This window comes from Gadus morhua, chromosome 4 (assembly GCF_902167405.1).
Source record: "Gadus morhua chromosome 4, gadMor3.0, whole genome shotgun sequence".
NCBI lineage: Eukaryota > Metazoa > Chordata > Actinopteri > Gadiformes > Gadidae > Gadus > Gadus morhua.
This window is the reverse complement of record NC_044051.1, coordinates 27,878,544-27,885,785: the sequence shown is the minus strand read 5'-3', so window position 1 is coordinate 27,885,785 and position 7,242 is coordinate 27,878,544.

The following is a 7,242-nucleotide window of genomic DNA, read 5'->3' as shown; positions in this document are numbered from 1 at the left end:
ACAGATGGGGCTGAAGACTCTGTCTCCATCCCTCCACTTTGCGATCTATACCACCATATGGGTGGGGATTGATTGTATCCCAGGTATGGCATCCTGCAGCGAGCCAGTATGGAAGGCTGGTTAGCCAACGACGGGTAAGATCCCACCTTGACACCCGGGACGACCTAAGGCAGGCACAGTCACGATTACTTGGCAGAGTCGCTGTGGGCACTGGCTTACTTGATCATGAAGTCACGAGCTGCAACAATCATAGGACGTGCTGGGTGGGGTGTAAGGTGGAGGAGGAACAGGAGTCAGATATGTCAGCTCTGGCAGCAGAGGTGGTCTTGGAACGGGGCATGTCGCGTTTTATTTTATTTTACCTTTGTGGTATAGAAGCCCACTAACGCATGTACGTTTTTCGGTTTAGTGCATGACTTTGGAACAGCGTGGTCTCCGGCGGCTGATGGTAAACCCACCCATATTGGGCTTTGGTTTTGGACATACTGGTTTCGATTTCCCTTCCCAAAAGATTGGTTTCAGTTTGCTGATGCTTAAGGTTAGACGTTTCGACGTTGGTTGCACCAACGGCGTTCTTAGATTTGCTTATCATTTAATGCGCATGGTTTTGACCATTGCGCAAGGGGTGAGGTATTGAGGAGAATTAAAGGGATAAATAATAATAATAATAATAATAATTAGAAAACAAGGTTTTTCTTCACCATACTTGCAAACAATGATTGACATCCAGCTAAATGAGTGTGAAATACAGTGTTCAACAGATGGGTAGAAGCAGTCCCATCAAAAGGCCAAAGTGCGGCTATAGTAATCAAGTTTCTGACTAGAGAAGTCATGCCAAGGTTTGGAATTCCGTCACAAATTAGCTCGGGCGATAGGGCAGCGTTTATTCAGAAAACACTCAAACAAGTGATTTAACATCTGCATGTCAAATAAAGACTACATTACGCCCCAATCCTCAACCACAAGGTATGGTGGAAAGAGTGAATGGGACACTCAAGACAGAAAATGAACAACATTTGTGCAAGCACTAAATTGAATTGATGCACTACCACTGACACTAATGAGTTATCGCATGAAAACTAACAGAACGACGCTTCTAACCCCGCATGAAATGCTTAAGGGTCGACCCATGCCTTCACTTAACATTCGAGGGTCCCAAAAGGGACTTCCATTAGAGTAATTAGAAATAGAATTAAGGAAAATATGTTTGAACATCTAACTGTTGTACATAAGTTTGTAATTCCAGCAAGAGAAACACAAAGTTCCAGGGCCAGAGGAGGAGCCAGATGCAGACACGCCCGGAGCCGACCAACTACCCAAGGATGATGCAATCAGATTTCGGCAGGCACCGGATGGGTCGGTGGCCAGGGCGCTGGCAGGGTTACAGTCCCTCAGATTAGAGTTGGCAGAGAGCTCCGGCATTAATGACCCCTTCACAGGATGGATGGAGAGCCCAATGAGCGATGGGCGCTACAGGTGCAGCAGGTGCCATCCAAGCTTACCTGGGGATCGAGTATACACCGGAGAGTTTGGACGAGGGACCACCAGAGGGGCCCGACCTGATCCGGCTGGAGAACATGGAACAGACCCCTGCCCCACTGTCCAAGAGCCCCCACGCAATGCAGCGCACCAATACATGAAGATCATCCGGCCCCGGCGTCCTGTTTCCACCACCGTATGCTGAAACCCCACCACCACACCCCCCTCCCCCCCCCGCCTGTGACGTGCTAGTAACCTCTCCAGGTGGGCTGCCCCATTCCCGTCCCCGCCAACGGCACCACCCCCCTCCCATCTGATGCACCCACGTTGCCCGGACCAGGGATCTGCGTTCCGGTACCAGGGGCTGCGGCCCGTTCCCTTAAGGCTTGAGGGCGCCCCTGGCTGTATTCGCTTCTGTACGCTTCACTGTTTTTAGCCGCTCCCATATCTATGCCCGCGTCTACGCAACCGACGCCAGGAACGTAAATGTTGTTGTTTATATCGCTGTCCCACTAGATGGAGCTCGGGGATACACACGGGCGAGATTCCAGGGGCCTTGATTGCCCTTTTATCAGATGAGGTCCTGAGCGCAGTTGAATAAAAGGGTCTAATGCTCAGGTGGCGCCTTGCGTCCACCTGCCCGTGATGACGCTCAGGACTATTCCGTGGTTTCTTAGTTGTTCCCGTACCCCGGGCCTACCCTGGATACCCCATGCGTGTGATTGCTTATTGTTACACGACCAGTTAACTCCTCCTCACATCCTTCGTGTGTGGTCATCTAGGGATGGGTTGAGGGGGATTGCCATTCGTTGTGTACCTCATATCTTTCTATTATTATTATTATTATTTAGGGGCACGTTTCATGGTTACATTTCTTTCCTGTGATTGTTATTGTGTAGTGTTTGTGTGATTGTTGCATTTTTGTTTATATCATTATTGTTTACTGTTAGTTTTGTTGTTGCATTTTGTTGTTGTTGTTATGATTTGGTGTTGGTTTTGTTGTGTATCATCTGCTGCCAGTATTGTTGGTATTGTCTGCTCGTGATGTAAGGCCGGGGTGGATGCCATCCCCTAGGTGGGGTGTGTATGGCATACCCATGTCTGAAGCATGGGTAGCGTTTCTCCCACGTGGTTTCCCCATACACCCGGTCCAGCGAGTTGTTTTAGTCCCATGCTCATGGTTGTTTGTTTTTATGATCATTTTGCCTTCCTTCTGTTATTTCTAATGGTATTCCCGCGCTGGAGTCCTATCCCTCGTACCCCTAATGAGTAAAAGTCGTCTTGCGACGACTTGAGGGGGATATGTTGGGCAAAATAACCTGCTGAGTACATCACATGTACATTATAAATATAGCTAACTCCTACCCTAGCCTGATGAGCACATCACATGGCAGACACATTACAATATAGTCAACTCTTGCTCTAACCCAACGAACACAAACATGATAATATATAGTCACGTCAAGGCCGGAGCCGAAGGCCCCATTTCCCAGGCTGGCAGATGGTGGACACTCAGACAATGCACCAGTCATCCTCAAGAACGGGAGAGCCACATTAATTTATCACACAGGAGATACTTTGAAGCTCTCCCCCGTTAGAAGGAACCAAGAGAAACACCTGCCCATACCAAGGGCCTGAGAGCCACATTAAATTATCACACAAGAGACAGTTCGGGGGGGCACTCCCCGTTTTAATTTATAACACCGGAGACACGAGGAGCTCTCCCCCCGTTAGGAGGCATACACCAGGGCCTGGGAGCCAAGGCCAAGCAAAAACACACAGAACCACACACACCTCAAACGCACACACCTCATCGAGAGGAGGATACAGCATAAAACTGTATCACACAGGGACTCTTCACCTTCTTCTGAAGCAGACCTTCCACGGAGGCGAAGCTCTGGACGAACCATCAGCGCTGATTAGGGACTTAGACATATTCGATTTCTCACGCTTTATGACTCTGTATAACCGTTGCCACTTTACTTAATAAATCCAAGGTCCTCGTGCCGACAGACTTTATTACCTCTCCGTCTCATTTCATCTGGTCCAGTAACTAGACAGACCGTTTTTCCCCTCAGTATAGTGGTGGGAAATATCGGCCCGACCCGGCCCGCGTCGGGCTCGGGCTCGGGCTCGGGCAGAGAATCTAAACACTGACTGGAACTACTTAGCAGGTCTGTAGGGCTATATCAGGAGTTAATGCACGCACTGCAGCCAATCAGAATCAGAGTATTCCCCCAGACCGTGGTCTAAACAATATTATTCACGAGTTATAAACAACCCCTACAAATCAATATTAATGATAACCCTGTGGAAATTGCCATAAGTGAGAGATACAATTTCGCACGTTGAGCACACAGTTGTGTGACTCGTTTATTTAGTAAGAGAGAAACAGGAAATCAAAACGTGCTAATGGTGCGGCCACACCAGACGCGTATCTCGCGTAATTTTTACGCGAGATACGCGCGTAAAATGTTGCTTGACCATTTTGTGTCAAAAATGGTCACATACGCGCAATACGCGCCATACGCGCCTACGTCACTCGCCTAGATGAGTCCATGTCCATGCAAGTGAACGGAGCGTTCCCTCTTCGTCATAACTATCAAACCAAACATCCTTCAAATTCACCGAGCGAACATTACGAAAGTAAAATGCACATTTCTCGCTAAATTTTTTTCCATAAACGCATTTAATGGCGTAACTATGTTACTATTTCCACCCAGAATAAAGAAAGGTGTCGGCCATGGCTGCGCTGGAGTCCGAGGTAGGAAACCCAAACGCCGCCGTGTTTGGGTGATAGAGTTTAGATCGGGTTAGATTAAATAATCTCGGATATAAATAACAATAATCGTGTTAAATAACTTCACATGGTGTGTCTGGTGTGTTTCCAGCATTCGTAGTGTTGATCAGCAGAGAAATAGTCCGCCAAGACGTTGAGGTTGCTTAGTAACCAGAGACTCTGTCCATGCAAGTGAACGGAGCGTTCCCTCTTCGTCATAACTATCAAACCAAACATCCTTCACATTCACCGAGCGAACATTATGAAAGTAAAATGCACATTTCTCGCTAGAAATGTTTCCATAAAAGCATTTAATGGCATAACTATGTTACTATTTCCACACAGAATAAAGAAAGATGTCGGCCGTATGCTTCTGTCCAAGCTCACTACTCTCTGCCAGTGACGTCGGGTCAAGCTCAACGCTGATTGGGCAACGCGTGTCTCGTCAGACGCGTATCTCGCGTACTTCGCGAAAAAAGTTCAATTTTTTTAACTCTTGAAATGTACGCGATATACGCGATATACGCGCGTATAGCGCGTATTGCGCGTAAATATACGCACCACATACGCGCTATACGCGCGTAAAATGTTGCTTATACGCGTATTACGCGTGAAAGCGTATTACGCGTGAAACGCGTAATACGCGCGTAAACCAATGGTTCCCTATGGAAAAAATGGCGATTTTATACGCGAAGTACGCGAGATACGCGTCTGGTGTGGCCGCACCTTAAGGTAAACAAATCCCGCATGGGCTCTGACGTCATGAGACGCTCGTAATCCTTAAAAGGGACAGCGATCCCTGAACCACCAAGATAGTAAACGACATGCCTAACACAATTGAAAGAACAACACATAACAAAATACTGTAGATGAATTATGTTACCCTCACTACAACCCATTAAATACGGTATGATTTCTAGATGTCATGGCAACGTCCGCTCGCGACACTGGACTTGCGATCGAGGCATCGACGTGGACGTTCATTCACATAGCCAAAAACAAGAGAATAGATGGCTAGATCAAATAAACATCACGACATACAATTCTAAAAAGAACAGATGAAGCAGCTACCCTTTTTTCCTTCGCGGTTTGCCTACATAGCAGCGCACCTGCATTTAATATATCCGTGTATTGTCACAATTTCTCAGTATCAAAGGTGAAAGTAGAAACGGGTGGCCAAAAGCTGTCGTATTGTTAGTTATCACAGACAATTTTAAGTAGAAATGAGTGGCAAAAAGCTGTCATTTGTTAGTTATCACAGACAATTTTCAACAATGAATGATCTGTACGGAGCTCCATAAGGGACATTAGGGAGAACGCTCCCGGGCAGAACCTTAGTTTGGAAGTCATGCTTAGTGACACGAAAAATAGCCTACTTCCAATTGAAATACAAAATTTAGAAAATAGGCCTACGTGTCCCAGATCACGTTTCAATAGATTAAATAACGTGACAGTGACACGTATTTTCGTGAGACCATACCCGTACTTCCATGAGTATACTTAAAGGAAGTATACTATCCGCACTGTCTACTACGTTAATTTTTCAGATGTGAGTGCTGTTCCAAATCGAGTACTCCGTGGTGCACTAACCGGAAATTACGATCACGTTTGCCGCCGTGGCTCCTCCTCCGCAATAAACATCCCGCTTTGAACGGTGAACTCTTTACGCCTAGCAGCTATAAAAACTATAAAAACTACAAAATGACTCTATTAATGCAGACTATGTGGGAAATGCGCCGACTTTGGCTCAGCCTGGCTCCGCCTCTTTCGCTACGTAGCTAAGATGGCTGCCGTTGAGTACGGGGGGGAGTGTCCTTCGATCCACAATTCACGATTAGCCCGTTTTGAGTACGGTATCCGGGTCCTTGAAGTATACTTCTTTTCGCCGGATCTGAATTGGAACGTACTGCGTACTCAAATTTTGGCTAGTAAGTACGGACAGTACGGGTATTGGAACACGGCACTGTACTTACGTGACACAAACCAGCACCGCAAACGTTCTCTCCCGCTTGAGATGACGTCTTTCTTTATAGGTTCATGGGTCTGATTCGCCGATTACTCATGCTGATATCCCCGGAGATTCTCGGGCATCATCGACAATTTGGCTATAGATTGTCTCATTACACGCTAAATAATATAATTATAGCCTAATTATATATATAGCCTATACATATATGTAGGCAATATATATTGTCCCTAATGTTGCCTAGTAACGGGGACGCTGGCGAGTCTAACGCCGCTCTGTATGGCTTGTTTTTATTCAGTATTTCCAATTCTCACGATTGCATTGAACATTTTGTCGTTTTTTTTTGGTCTTTAGTAGTTTAGCTAAGTTTACTAGTTATATATAGTCACTTTTCGCTATTGTCAGTGCGCCAGTTTTCTTTATTTTTACGTGTTTTATACGTGAGGTCGTACAGTTGGTGGACGCTGTTGCCTTTTGAACGCTGTTGCTGCTGCTGCTCACCGGAACGTCATTCTGAACATTATTTTTTCGCGATTTTCTTTTTCTTTCTAGTCTTTTAACTTTTTATCAGTTTTCTTTTGCTTACTTTCAACACCTTCTGTCTGAAACCCTTCTGGACCTCGGGTCGGACTACAAAGTTAAGTTAAGTAACTGCGTCAGTTTTCTTGATTTATTTATTTATTTCTGAACGTTAAACGTCTGCGTGTTTTGTTTTGTGTTTTGTGCGTGGAGTCGTGCAGCTGTTGGTGGATGACACCTGCTGGCCGGCTAGACTGCTGTTAACCCCCGGCGCCGTCCAACTGGCTTCCCCGTCTCCAGCGTAGCTATAACCGGCTTGCTCCACTCCTCTGCCTCCGCTGTGCTGGCTCTGTGGCTTCACCATAATCGCCTGGATCTACCGCTGGCTTCTTCCGACTTCACAACCTGTGGATTTTAACCTGTTCCTCTGGATTGCGCTATGTTTGACTCTCACGTAACGAGTGCATCTCTGCCGCTCCGTTACTCGGTAACGGAGATG